A 14,564-nucleotide genomic window follows, 5' to 3' on the forward strand; every position below is an offset into this window, starting at 1 on the left:
AGCCAGCCGCCCGCCGCGCCTCCCCAGCGGGCGCCACGGAACCAGGCGCCCCAGGCTTCTGCCCTCTGCGCGCGGTCTGATTGTTTGTATTTTAAATGCCTGCAACCCAGGGCAGGGGGCTCAGACCTGTCTGGCTGCGCAGGAGGTAGCTAGGCCCGGTGGATCCCGGCTGCCAGCAAAGCCCCACACTCCCCGCCCTCCGAGGGGGTCCCTCAGGGCAGGCGAGGGAGCTGAGAGTCACGGACACTGAGCCATGCAACCCCGCCCACCGGGGCCACCTACCTTTGCAGGTCCCACTTCCGAGCAGGCAGAAAAGGAAGCCCTGGGGTTTAGGGAGCGGTGGGGAGTGAGAGAAGTCTGGGGACTGGTTATGAAAGGTCAATAAGATCCCCCGCGTCTGCCCATCAGACAACACAGTGCCATGCTGTGCCAAGAGCACAGGACTTGGGTTCTTAGATAGGGTTCTAGTCCTGGTTCTGCCACTCCCTTTCTGGGTGACCTTGGGCTACACTCTTCTTTTTCTGAACCTTGACTTCCTATTTGTAAAATGCAGGTGGGGTTGGGATTAGGATCTCAAGGAATCTACTGCCATATGATTCCAGGGACTTGGGTGGCTTTCAAATGAGCAGGAAGAGAGAGGTTGGCTTGAATCCCTGCCTGGTCATGTCCAGAACCCCGAGTTGTAATTTTCTGACCTGACAGCCAAAGATGAAAAACTAGCAGGGAAAAGAAGGGCCCGTTTCTGGCTGCCAAACTCCTGAAAGATGCTGAGCTGTCTCCCAGCCCTGCCTCCCAGGTGGCTGGCTACCTCCGCCCTCCATCGCAAAGGGTGTAGAAACGCCATCCACTGGGGTAGAGGAGTAGGTCCTCAGGGTGCCGGAGGGACAGAAATCACCCTCCTATTCCCAAAGAGCAGCACCCTCCCCTCATGGCCATCTTTTAAAGTCACCTTCTGTAAAGAAGCTCAAGGTCCCAGGACACTGGGCTTGCAGGCCCAAAGGAGTAGCCCCCACCCTTTCAAAGACCAACAAATCCCTTCTGAGTCCCCGCCTCCTGCCTACCACTCACGGACACATTTTTGTCTAGAAAATTGCTTTTTACTGCTGTTTCATGGGATGGCATATCTTACATTAAAATAATATTATTGGGGGGAAATGACAAGTGCTGTACATAAGCTGAGAAATCACTAAGCCAATAGCTGCCATTCAAAAATCTTTTTGAAAATCATTTTCAGACACCTCTTACTTTCTGTGTAGTTTGTAATTGTTAATTTTTTATTTTAAACAGAAGCACATGCCATGTGAAAGCCTGCTGGGCTGGTCATTTTTTTTGCAATCTTTCATGTGGGATTTGTCCACAGGAATGAAAGTTGTGGTTTTAAAAAAGAGTTAAGTTACATATTTATTTTCTCACTTAAGTTATTTATGCAAAAGTTTTTCTTGTAGAGGATGACAATGTTAATATTGCTTTATGAAATACCAGTCTGTTCTTTCAGAGTCCAGAGGCATTGTTAATAAAGACAATGAGTCGTTATGGAGAGGATGTGTGGTCTCAATTTGTCAACCACACACAGTCATTTCTGTCAAAGTTAACATCCTTCTCTCAGGCGCTGTGTCACCTTTGGCTGCGCTATGGTGGCCCTGGTGGCAATTACCTTCCTTTGAAAAGTCATGTTCGGCCCTTCCTTTCCAAACCTAGACCTTATTCCTTCACTCGGCCATTGTAATACCCTCAGCCTCATCTCCCTCAAACAGCCTGCCCTTCACACTGTTCCAAAAACACTGTTCTCATTCTGTCACAGCCTTGCTCAAAATTCCTTAACAGCTCCTCCTTCCCAGGACCAAGTTCAGGCTTCTCAGTCTGGCATATAAGGCTTTGCCTGCTTGAGTCCCATCCCCTACTCCACCAAGCTTCCTTCATGACTCCAAGTGCCACATGCTGTATTGATGATCCCTACCTCCTTAGCTTGCCACCTGCCCCCACCCCCAACTCCTGCTTTTTCTATTGGGTTCATGTTCCTTGTCATCTCTTCCCTGAACCTCCCAGAGATGTTTCAGTCCCCACTGATCCTTCTCTCCTCAGATGTCCAGCCCCTTTTGTCCACGCCTCTGATTCTATGTCTTTCATTTGACCTTCATTCATGGACCAACCTGCTTCATCTGGCCACGCCCTGCTTAGTATTGGATGGACATAAAGCCATGTTCCATTCAGGACCAGCTCACTGGGAGCTCAGCCAAGCTTTTCCCCAAACAGGAATGTTATGCCTCTCTAGTAAATATATCAGCAGGGACGTCTCGCACTTCTCTCATAGTGCTGATGCTAGCTGAGACTCAGGAAGTACTCTTCAGTTGCCATTAGGAGGGTCAATCAATTGCAAAGCTTTAAATCATGTCCAGCCCATCTTGGGGTAACCCCACCCTAAGAGCCCACCTTACCCCCCAAAGTGAGCTGAGGTCTGCCCTGGTGACTTACCATTTTAACTCCCAATGAACCCTCCCAAATCCATTATCATCATCAACAAGTCCATGGTAGGCGTCATTGTGTGTTTCTGCCTCCAGGCCTCAGGAGGCCTCAGTGAGACCCTGCAGGGAATCTAGGCCCCAGGAGGCCTCAGTGAGACCCTGCAGGGGATCTATACTCTGTGAGGGCTGCCCCAGAGCCCGGAACACAAGAGTCCATGGTAGGCATCATTGTGTGTTTCTGCCTCCAGGCCCCAGGAGGCTTCAGTGAGACCCTGCAGAGGATCTACTCTGTGAGGGCTGCCCCAGAGCCCGGAACACAAGAGCAGGTAGGAAATGGATACATTATCCAGCTCCCAGAGGCAATGTGGTCCAATGGCTGAAACACGGGCTCTGGAGCCATGTTTGTGTTTGAATCCGAGGAAACTGAGGCACCAAAGGGTTAAATGTTTTGCTGGATGTGAACTCAATTCCCTGCCCTGACACTCATTCAAGCTGCTCAGAGCCTGGTGGGCACGTGGGCAAATGATCAGGTCACACTGTTGTGTACAAAGTGTTATGGTACCAAAGACGGGAGTACTTGGCTCTGTGGTGGGGACAAGGGATAACGTTTAGGGAAAGGTTCCCAGAGGTGGGTGCTGCTTAGAAGCTCACCAGGTGGAGAAGGGAGCACAGACATTCTAGGTGGAGACACAGCCCAAGCAAAGGCCCTGGGGCTGAAGATGTGTGGCTGGTTGTAGTGGACAAGACTCAATCCACCGTTTCTCAACACGGACCGAGTCCTCCCTGCACACCAGGCAGTGCGGGGGACCAGGAATGCCAAGCAATGCCTCACACCAGATGCACCTAGGATCTGCTTTCTGGGACCTGCAGATCCAGGAGGGATCAGTCCAGGCTACAATCCCATTACCACAAGGGGGAAAAAACCTCAAAGGCTAAATTGTAGGTCAGGCTAGGGGTTATTTATGGAAAGTTATATTCTACCTACATGGGGTCTATGAGCCTGGCGCCTTTCAGAAACGGAGCAGACTTTGACAGGCTCAGCTGGGAGGGGCGGGGTTCTGGAGAGCAGGGACTCTGGTCTGTCGCTGCCCACCAATACCCAGTCTACGGCAGGCACCTCACACGCATTGTGGTTGCATAGCTGTTGTTCAACCCATTTAGGATCTCTTCTCTCTCGAGATTAGGCAGATGGAATGGAATAGGATGTATGGATGAAGGTGGAAGTGGCGGGGGGTGGGGGGCGGTCTGACCTCTATGAAAGAAGGCTGTTTGCCTGGATCAGCTTCTACTGGGTCTCTGAGGATAAGACGCAGCTCCCACCCTCAAGCAATTTATCATCTTGCTGGGAGACAAGTGGAAAAGGAGGGCACCAGGTGCCGCTGTGGACTGTATGATCATTTGCCACAGGCGTGCTGAAGATCGAGGGGGTGAGAGAAGGGGCAGCGAAGAGAAGGAGCAAGGGGATCCCACGCCAGGGGTGGGGCAGTGCCGACATGGGACCTGGCACGCCGCGGGCGCTCTCTATCCGAGTTTATTACACAAGGAAGCAGCGGAAGCCAGGAAGGAGAGGAGGTGGGTTGCGGGTAGAGTTGGATACTGTCAGTCAGGGCTGGAGAGAGGAAGCATAGAGTGAAAAGGAGGGAGGGGCTGAGTCCCATCATGGTGGCATCAACTCCCATGGGAAAGAGGAGACGCTGGGTCGTGGGAGCTGAAAGGGGCCTCGAATGACGGGCTGCTTTGGAGACTGAACCCTGCTTTTCTTACAACCTTTCTCCCCTGAGATTCCCAATTTCCCTACAGTCATCTGGGGTGCACCCAGAGGGCCAGAGCTGGCAGAGGGCAGCTGCAGGTGGGAGAGAGGTGCCCGTGAGGGGGAGCAGGAACGGGAGATGGAGGAGAGCGGGCCAGCGACAACCCTCATTTTCCTGATAACTTCCTGCTTCAGATGGAGGCAGGAAGGATGGGGGCAGGAGAGGAAGTAGGAGGAAAGAGAGGATGGACATGGGGAGGAAGAGAAGGGTAAGCATTCATCATTCCACTAATACTGACTGAGTGCCAGCTGTATGCCAGGCTCCACCCGAGGCTCCAAGAGGGTGGTTGTGGTTGTGGAGCCTCGTGCAGCTCGTGGTCTGTGCCAGCAGGGAGGCGGATGTCAGACAGATAAAGAAATGCAGAGCCCAGGAATGCAAAGTTGTGTAAAGCAAAATAAAGCTGGTGAGCCAGGCCAGGCCTCTCTGAGGAGGTGGCATTTAAGCTGAGACCCACGTGCAGTGAGGAAGAGAGCCACTCAGGACCGGCGGGGGGTTGGGGGGAGGGTGCACATGCCAGGAGGTGGAACAGCAAGTGCAAAGGCCCTGAAAGTATGTGTGTGGGGGGGAGGGACACCACTAATTGCCTTGGGTGTCTTTCAGGCGTCTTCATGCCAAGTCTGCTAACCCCTAATCTGGAAGCCAGCATGGTAATTATAATTATAGTGGGGAGGTGTGTGGGGTGTGTGTGGGGGGTGTGTGTGGGGTGTGTGTGTGTGTGTGTGTGTGTAAAGAGAGAAACATCACATGTTCTCCTGGCTCTATATGTTAAAGACCGTGTGGTCCCCAGAGAATAATAATTTACATATTACTATTAAGTGCCTATGCACACCTTGATTCTTTAAAAAAATTTTTTTTATTGATTTTTAGAGAGAGAGAGAGAAACATCACATCTGCTGCCTCCTGCACACCCCTGCTCGGGATCGAGCCCGCAACCTGGGTTCCTGGGTCGATGCTCCACCGCTGAGCCACACTGGCCGGGCCACACCTTCATTCTTAACGTGCATGAGGGGTTTGCTTGAGTAAGGCTGTGTGCATCAGACAGATGCATTTCTCCTAGGACACACATACATTATGAAATATGCATATAATTGCAGAAAAGTCCGCAGCTCTCCTTTGCTGGGTGAATCCAAGCTGGGGTGAAAGCAAGAAGGAGCTCAGCCAGGAAAGTGCAGACACAAATGTGTTGGTGTTCTTTCCGGCAGTGGCTCTAGCCCAGTCACATAAACACACGTCGAGGAACGCATGTTTATTCTGTAGGAGAGGGGACTGAGACCTGTAGGAGGAGTGTAGAAATGGATTCCTTCTGAAAAGGTTCATTTTTACTTCTGTGACGTGTGTAAGAATGTTCCTTCCCATAAGCATGCTCCACTCATGGTATCTACTGCAAACTCCCTTCTAGAAGACATGCTTTCACTGTGTTCTTTGGCTTTGCACATGCAGTCACACGTGTGTGCATGCGTGTGTGTGTGCACACACACCATCTTTACTCTGAATATACGATGCCAAACCCCCAGTACTCTACAAGCTTCCTGTTTCTGCCCCTTGGTTAGCAGGTGTCTCAGGATGGTACTGGCATCCGGGGACCGTGAACGATGCTGAGACCTAGAAGTCAAGCCAGATCGAAACGGTGGCCAGTTCTGGACAAGGCAGAGCTGCAAGTCCTCCAGGGACACGAGACAAGAGGTCAGGACTGCAGCTCAGGTGGGCGTTTCCTGTCTGTTTTACCCTCTGGGCCGCCCACGCTCTGCGTCCCGCTCTGCTCCATCCAGGAGGAGCTGCGCAGGTTCCTTCTCGCAGTCTCTCCCTCCCGTCCTCTACAGCACCGCCAGATGGACCTCTCTCTGTTTTAAAAAAATGTTTTAATGCAGGAAATTGAATGTTCTAGCATGTTTGCTTAGTTATTTCTTTTCTATATAAAACATTATAGATAAAATCCTCTTTGTATTTCTTCCCTTCCCCATGCCTTTCCCTCCCTATTCAGAGGCAGCCACCCATGTTTCTATGCTTTTCTACATATGTATTATTTATAACCAGTATACAAACATGTGTGATTTTAAATTTACCTGCACTCTCTCATACTATACATATTCTGATACTTATCTTTTCTTACTCAAAAGTATGCCTCTAAGAGCTAGTGAGGTTGGGTTATTTTTAACTATTGGACCCTATTGTGTTTTATCTCCTTACTTATATATCCGTTTTTCTACTGGTAGATATTTAGTTTGTTTTCAATGTTTTCACTATCACAAGCAATGCTATAAGGTATTGCCTGTATTGCCTCTTAATACGACATATGGTAGAGTCTCTTCAAGACAGAAAGGAGTGAATGTTCTAATACAGAAATCTGATCATGTCACTTCCCTGCTCAAATTTCCTCCATGGCTCCCTATTACCTAAAGGATAAACTCTAAACTCTTTTGTTTATAAGGATATAATCTGGTTTCTGCCAACCTGTTCAGGCATACATTGACCAGTGCCCTCTTTAGCATTTTATTCTTTATAATATTGTATTTATTTTAATTTCCAAAGAGTCTGGGTAGTTCCAAGTCTCTGTGCTTTTGTGCATTCTATTTCATCTGCCTGGGACGCCCTCCTCCTACTCTGCTCTGGAAATTCCTCTTCATCTTCAAGTCTCACCTCAAACACTGCCCCTTCCGTGGGAGCAGACCACTGTGCCCTGCACATACTGTATTACAGGAGCTGCCAATTTGCCTCCATTCCCTCTGGACTGTGAGTCTATTGAGGGCAAGGCCCCAGCCTTTGCACATCTGTAACCCCAGTGCCTTTGCACAGCCTTAGCCAGAGCCAGTGCTCAAAAACTATTTGCTCAATTAATGGATGCTTGGCCAGTGGGGAGTGATTTGAGCTGCAGGAACGAGAAGTCCAGCTTCTTTCTAGCTGGGCAGCAGGCGTTTTCAGCGGAGACGTTTTCAAAAGCATTTCTTTCATTCAAGTCCCTCCGTAGCTTTGCAACGGTGTTGCAGGGGGAAAGGGCCCCTCCCAAGAAAGCAAGTCCAAGGTTGTTTACCCAGAACATTGTCAAGCGCCCAAATTACAGATACCTCTATCACTTGGCCACCAATTTGGTGTTGCGGTGTTAGGTTATTTCTATGTCTGAAGAAAACAGCTCGGCTCTGACTAAAGAAATAAATGATATCATTTTTCATTCAGGCAACCAGATTCCTTGGTACAAAGGGCTCCCTGGGGAGGAGCGCGGGACAGCGTGGCTCCTCTGAGGCTATTTACATCTGTCAGCTCCTCTAATCTCGTGCCTTCCTTCCTCTGCCCGTTTCCTTCCCCTGCTCAGAGGCCCTCCGGAGCCCCATTCTCGCAGGGAGGGTGGTGGGGCCACGGGCAGCCTCACGTATGCGCTGGAGGTATGTGGGGGTGAGGTTTTGGCCCAGCGCATGGTTTTTTTTCTCTCTTCTCCTTTTTCTTAGAAACCAGCCTCAATTTAAGATAATGACTCTCCTCGTTCGCCAATGATCCCTATTTGTAGGGACTTATTTTTCCCTGGATAATTTGCCCAAGAGAAGTTGAATCTAAAAGGGAACATTTTCTAAAAATGTTGCTGGACAGTTTGCAGGGCACCGAGAGGCACCTTCTGGGTCACCTGCTCCATGAGAGCCTGGGTGCCCTCTCCTCAAAGCAGAGCTGGAGATGGCAACAGACGCCGGCCAGCCTTTTATGCACAGACGCAGTCAGGACGGCTCTTCGCAACGTCATAGACACCTGGGGTAACAGGGACCCCGAGGAATCATTTGGTCTGGACTTGGCCAAAATATCTCAGTTTCTGCACAGTCAGCCCTCACCTCCTCTCCAGCCTGGTCTCCCATCTGCACCCCCCACCCCCACCCTGGCTCTGGCTTCCCCGTCACCCACGCTGCCTCCCTTTTAGTTCCTCGAAAGCACGGGCTCCTCACTCATAGCAATGCTGTTCCCGCTGCCTGGCATGCTCTTCCAATCTCAGCTCCCATGTCACTTCTTCAGAGACTCCCCACTACCACCCCATCTGAGACAGGATCCTGCTATTCTCTTCCCCAACCCTTGTCAGGATTTGTCCCTTTGTATTGGTGTCATGTCATGAGTTCTATTAGTCAGGGACTGAGCTGGCCCCCCCTGGCCCTCCCCATGTGCCCAGTGGGGAGACCATGGAGTGTGTCATATAGCAGGTGCTCGGCAAATGTTTGCCGAGTGAGTGCCCCCACAAGAGCACCGACCACGCCCTCTACTACCGCTGTCAACACACCCATTGTAGGTGTCCCTCAAATACCAGATGCCAAACACTTTAGAGTTTTGGTTACCCCACAGCCCTCCTCCTGGAGAGAGAGAAAGAGACCCTGGACCTGGAAAAAGAGTTTGAGCTCTAATTCCTTGTTTCTTTATGCACAAGCTGCGTTCCTGCCCTCCGTCACTTTATGCGCCTCTTTTCCAGCAGCCACGCCTTCATTCGAGACTTCATTTTTACAAGCAGCACTGTTCACAGAATCCATTGCATGTCCTCCTGCTCTTTTTGGCTGCCTGTGGAGACCAACCAGACACTTTGAAGTCGGTAGGGGGCCCATTCACACCGCTGCTTCTGCTCAATGGCCTGTGGGGTGCCTCCAACTCCCACAGGGGCTCCAGCCAGAAACCTGGAACCCCCCACGATTTGTCCTGCTCCCCATCCCCTGCATCCAACCTACCAAACATCACCTAAGCGGTTTCTACCTTCTGTAATCTGCCTGATGTCTCTCGAGTCCCTTCATTTCTCCCCAGTGCTAGCCCCAGGTCCAGCCACTCTCTCCCCGGTCCTGGCCTTTAAGGTTCTTCTGGCCTCTGGGCTCACCTCCAACATTTGAGTTTATCCTGCTCTTCAAAATGGACTCAGATAAGGACCATATTGATCAGCGTTTAGCCAGGGAAGCAGTGTATATGGGAATAAGGGTATACTATAGGCATTATATGTAGGCAGATGTGGGAGGAGCTGGGGAAATGACAGTCTAAAAGGGGATCTGATGGTCAGAGGAAGTGTCATTCACCAGTCTTGCCATGGGCGACAAGTTGGGACATGTAGAGACATTTGAGAAGCCAAGTGTGTCCAGCTGCCCAGAGGGCCACGAGGGGGCTCATGGAGAGGTCTGTGGGGAACCACTGCTCAACAAGGACAGCAGTGACACCTCTGCCTTCGTCTGTCACAGCATCTGACAGCAACAACCCCCTTGAGAGTCATGGTGCTGCTTCACTTTCATTTTCCAAGTCTCCCGTAAATATCTCTTTTGACCATCTCTACCCCAAACCCAGATGGAAAAGGGGGTCTGGAAAGCTGTTATTCCCGGATTAACCAAGCTGACATACACAAACCAGCATAGGGACCGGGCCCACTCATTTCTCCAGCCTCCTCTTCTCCCCGCTACCTTCGGTCCATAAAGTTATATCTTCTGTATGATAACATAGCATTTTCCATGCTGCTGCAGCGTCTTCATAACCATTATTCCTCACTAGAGGCCCCGTGCACAGATTCGTGCACTGGTGGGGTCCCTCTGCCTGGCTTGCGGGGGTCAGGCCAAAACCCTCTCTCCAACATCCCCCAAGGGGTCCAGGATTGCGAGAGGGTGCAGGCCAGGCTGAGGGACTAATTCCTGGGGAGGGACCATGGGAGGGCTCCAGGGCATGTCTGGCCCTTCTTGCCCAATCCCATTTGGCCAGAACCCAGCAGCAAGCTAACCTACCAGTCGAAGTGTCTGCCCCCTGGTGGTCAGTGTACATCATAATGACTGGTCGGACAGTCAAATGGTCAATCAGACATTTAGCATATTGGGCTTTTATATATATAGATGGCTGCCTGGGCCATTGAGATGATGGGTTATAGTTTCCTTAAGGGTTGTCTGTTGTCTTCTGACACCCCCTTAGAGTGCTATAATGTTGTATTGTACCCCGCAAATCACACAAGGACGCATCAAGAAGTCGAATTAAGGAGCCACATTTATTTCAAAGCTGGGACTATGAGGGAGCAATATGCTCTCCAAATCTTGTAGTGCCCTCTTTGTCTCTAGACTTATATAGAGTGCCCTCTTGGCCGAAACATCAGACTTATATAGGCCCTCTTGGCCGAAACATCAGACTTATATAGGCAAATATCACAAAGGTATTGATTACATTTCGAGGTTTGGAATGAGGAACCTGGTTTGCAAAAAGCAGTTTGTTACAGAAGCTTAGATTGAGCAAGTGAGTTACAAAGATTAATTATAGTTTCGGGTCTTGGGACCACTGAGTCAATGGGAACACATTATCTGGAGCCACTGAGGCCATTTAGAGTAATTGTGCTCTCATGGTCTCCAGGTGCAGAGGAATGTGTTTCGAAAGACCAGTAAGATCACTATCAATGGGGGTTTTCAAACCACAATCAATGGAGTATTCAATCGAATGAGATAACTTATATAAGTTCAGAAAATCAAAATAACTTTTCTATTATTTTAGCAAGCAAATAATGACAGAAGCCAAGTCAGCAGGGTTAAAATATTAAACAGCCTTTTTTACCCAAGCACGGTTGCTACCATGCTTCACGATGTCCTATCATAGGCCAGGCTCCTGCTCCATGAGCCCAGCCCTGTCAGCCCCTTTCTCCTGCCTATCCTCATCCCCACTGGAGATGGAGTCTTTGACCATCATAAATCACTAGAATGATACCCTGAGAACCCACCCTAAGCAGAGAGGATTATGTCAGGGGTCCTGGGGGGAATGCAGGGCAGGTAGTTGTACCCACTTTGGGCACAAGGGTCACAAGGAACAACCCAGATTTGCTGGCTCCTGACCAAAGGGGATGAAGCTGGTTTTCTAAGACAAGAATGTTAGAAAAGGAAGAAGGAGAAGAGGGAGACCAAGGCACATGGAGGTGGTTAGGCATCATGAACTGCTCTCTGGAAGGCAACCCAACTGAAGCGTGGGCATCTCCTGCATCCTGAGTGGTGCTTGCTGGTGGTGGACTGAGCCTGTGCCCACTTTTGGACATTGAACTTCTTTGCCCAAATAGATTTAGGATTATTTATTTTTTTTAGGATTTTTTTTTTCCCTCAGAAGGGGGCTGTTGCTGTATTTTGCTCAATTGCCTTTCAGAAGATAAGTACCACGTTACAATCCCATGGCCCAAACAGGCTGAGAGAAGGTCCTGTTTCTGGTGCCTATTAATATGCAATAGATAAATGTTTAATAGCAAGCAGACCAGAAAATCTGTGGGGCCCCGGTGCCGTTGCTGGAGAAACATCCAGATTTTTAATCCCTGGGGACCACTTCAGATACATTTGCACAGGATTTAAGGGTCATTACTAGATGTTGCCAAACCGAATCAATAAATGGAAACGGCAAAGGCTGTCTTTGGATCTTAGAGCAGGGCAAATGGAGGTGATTCTCGAAAATCCCACAAGGCTGAGATAGACATCGCGGGGTTTAACTGCCCCCCCCCATTCTCAGTAGTAAACCTGTATAACAAGAAATCACCCCAAATATTGTGATTATATTTAACGTTTTGTCAATAACCACTTTGTGAAAATTCGTTTATTCTTTTGCCACATAAGTACCTACATACCAATCTCCAATGTGCTTCTTGGCCCCTAAAGCCCCAAGTATTTACCATGTGACTCAACCCTTTATCTATCTGACTCTTCACAGGAGCAGTTCACTGCCCCAGCTCTAGGGCAGTGCTTCTCAAATTTTGCTGATCATAGACCATCCCCTGGAGAGCTGTTAAAACGCAGATTCCTGGACCCCCCACCCCAGAGAGTCTGATTCAGTAGGTCAAGGGTAAAGCCAAAGACTTTTTAACAAACTCCCTGGTGAGAAGAGTGCGGCCCATCTGGAAGCCACACTCTAAGCAACAAGGCTCTAGCAGAAATGCCTTGGGAAGCAGACAAGAATGCAACCCTGAAAGTGAAGGTCTAGCAAGTACCGTCACAGCTCTGCAACTTCACTCAGAGATGCGTTCTTGTGACTTGTTTTGAACCAAGGACAGCATCCTCTTTGTGCATCTCAAAGAGTGTTTAAAATTAGTCCTTAAAAGTGTCTACAAACCCATACATGTCTGGTCAATCGGTTTAAATTTTTTTTTAATTTTAGTAAAATACAAATAAAATAAAATGTACCATCTTAATAATGTTTAAATGTAGCATTCAATGGCAATAAGTACATTCACTTTGTTGTGCAGCCACAATTGCCATCCATCTCCAAAACTCCTTTTATTTTGCAAAACGGAAACTCTACACCTATTAAAAAAATAACTCCCCATTTCTCTAAGCCCCTGGCAACCACCATCCTAAAACAAGAAAAAAGACTGCTGTTTCCTTGAGTGCAATTAAATGTTTTCACTAGCATCTCTCAACTTTTTTTCTCACCAAAGTCAGCGAGGCAAGAGTTCATGAGAAGAAACAGCTGCAAAGAATTAAGACCTGACACTTTAGTAACTCACAGACAGCAAAGGGGCTCATGGGATCAGTGACAGCCCTGGACAGGCCATTTAGACTGGTTGACTTATCAAGAAATAAATGATGCCAGAAACAATCAAATACCGCGTGGACAACAATTTATAGCACCTCTTGTGTTTGTGGTCGGAATGACCGCGGATGTGGTGAAGTCAGAACGTGTATCGGCAGCCACAAAATAGATTTGGGTTTTTGTCTTGCAAAATCCATCTGAACTTCATGGCTCCACTCACCGGACCCAGAGTGAAGCCATCACCCAGGGTAGGGTTTTGGTTAAGGCTGAATGAGACCCAGTGAGAGGGAGCATGCAGCTTACAGGGATGCTTAAGAAATGTTGAAATACCACTGGCCAGTGTTTAGCTGTGGCTGGGAAGAAGCAAGCTGGAGAGCCCAGGAAGGCTAAGAAAAGGGACTCCAGGCTCCCCAAGGGGCAGCGGCACCCTGACCTTGCTGCCACACCCCTTGCGCTTTGAAGAGAGGGCTTGGGCTAGGTGTGCATCCAAGCCTCTCACGTGCATTTCAGCGTCTGCAGAGGCACCGGGAAACAACGGACCTTCTGCTCCCAGGAGCGAGCATTTTCTGCAGCTCCTTGGCTGGCCTACCTCGGGAGGGCTCCAACCCCACCCAGGTACAGGGTGGGGCAAAAGTAGCTTTACAGTTGGTCGTAAGAAAAAGTCATACAATAATCAATATATAATAATACAAGCATGAACTCTGTGTTTCGCACACACCTTCGACTGTAGATCTATGCAACCTGCTTTATTGCGGCTCTTTATTTTTTGAAAGGAAACATCTTTGGTGACCAGCATTCCACGTCAAAATTGAGATTGTGTGACCAAGGGGGCCTGGGACTTGGGGAATTCTGGCCAACATCAGTCTCTGCCAGATTATTTTCCCAGGATCCCAGGTACTAATCCTGTCAGTCATTTTATCATAAACTTTCTGACTTCTAGCCACCAATCAAATAAAGTCCAACTCAGGCATCTGCAGATCTAGCAGTTTAGGGGAATAGTGACCAATCAGAGGGGATTTCAAGGCACCAGGATCATGGGAACCCCCCAAATTATAGCCCTTTGGTCAGAAGTTCAGGTGACCTAAGGACCCCTCAAAATTGTGGCTGGTAAATATTATTTTAAAAATCCGCACAACTAACCGGTAAATATTATTTTAAATATTATCTTAAAAATCCCCACGACTAACTGGTAAATATTATTTTAAAAATTCGCCCTATTAACCGATATATATTATTTTGAAATCCACACTACTAACCGGTAAATATTTATTTAAAAATCGGCACTATTGGCAGCGCACTCGGAAGTCCCGGATCTGTCTTTCGCTTCAACAGTGTTTGGATGGAACAGACCCCGGGACGCCCCTTCTTCCAGCCTCCGGCCACTCTCCTGCGTCTCATCCACTCACCACCTTCAGGACCACCCCCGGGACCAGCCAACACTGGTTGTTGTTTTTTTTCTACCTTAAACTCCTTATTGCCGAACAACCATGAGCTCCCAAATTCTTCAGAATTATTCCATCGAGGTGGAGGCTGCAGTCAACCGCCTGGCCAACCTGCATCTGCGGGCCTCCTATACCTACCTCTCTCTGGGCTACTATTTCGACCACGATGATGTGGCTCTGGAGGGCTTGGGCCACTTCTTCCGCGAGCTGGCGGAGAAGAAGCACGAGGGCGCGGAGCATCTCCTGAAGTTGCAGAGCAAGCGTGGCGGCCGCATTCTCTTCCAGGACGTGCAGAAACCTTCCCAGGATGAGTGGGGCAAAACTCAGGACGCCATGGAAGCCGCCCTGGCCTTGGAGAAGAACCTGAACCAGGCCCTTTTGGA

General features: G+C 49.2%; 1 pseudogene; it reads left to right on the top strand.

The window, feature by feature from the left end:
• Positions 1-14,061: 14,061 nt before the first annotated feature.
• Positions 14,062-14,556, top strand: LOC106727703 (annotated as a pseudogene).
• Positions 14,557-14,564: the final 8 nt, after the last annotated feature.

The sequence above is a fragment of the Myotis brandtii genome, unplaced genomic scaffold (assembly GCF_000412655.1).
Source record: "Myotis brandtii unplaced genomic scaffold, ASM41265v1 scaffold469, whole genome shotgun sequence".
In the NCBI taxonomy this organism is placed as follows: Eukaryota; Metazoa; Chordata; class Mammalia; order Chiroptera; family Vespertilionidae; genus Myotis; species Myotis brandtii.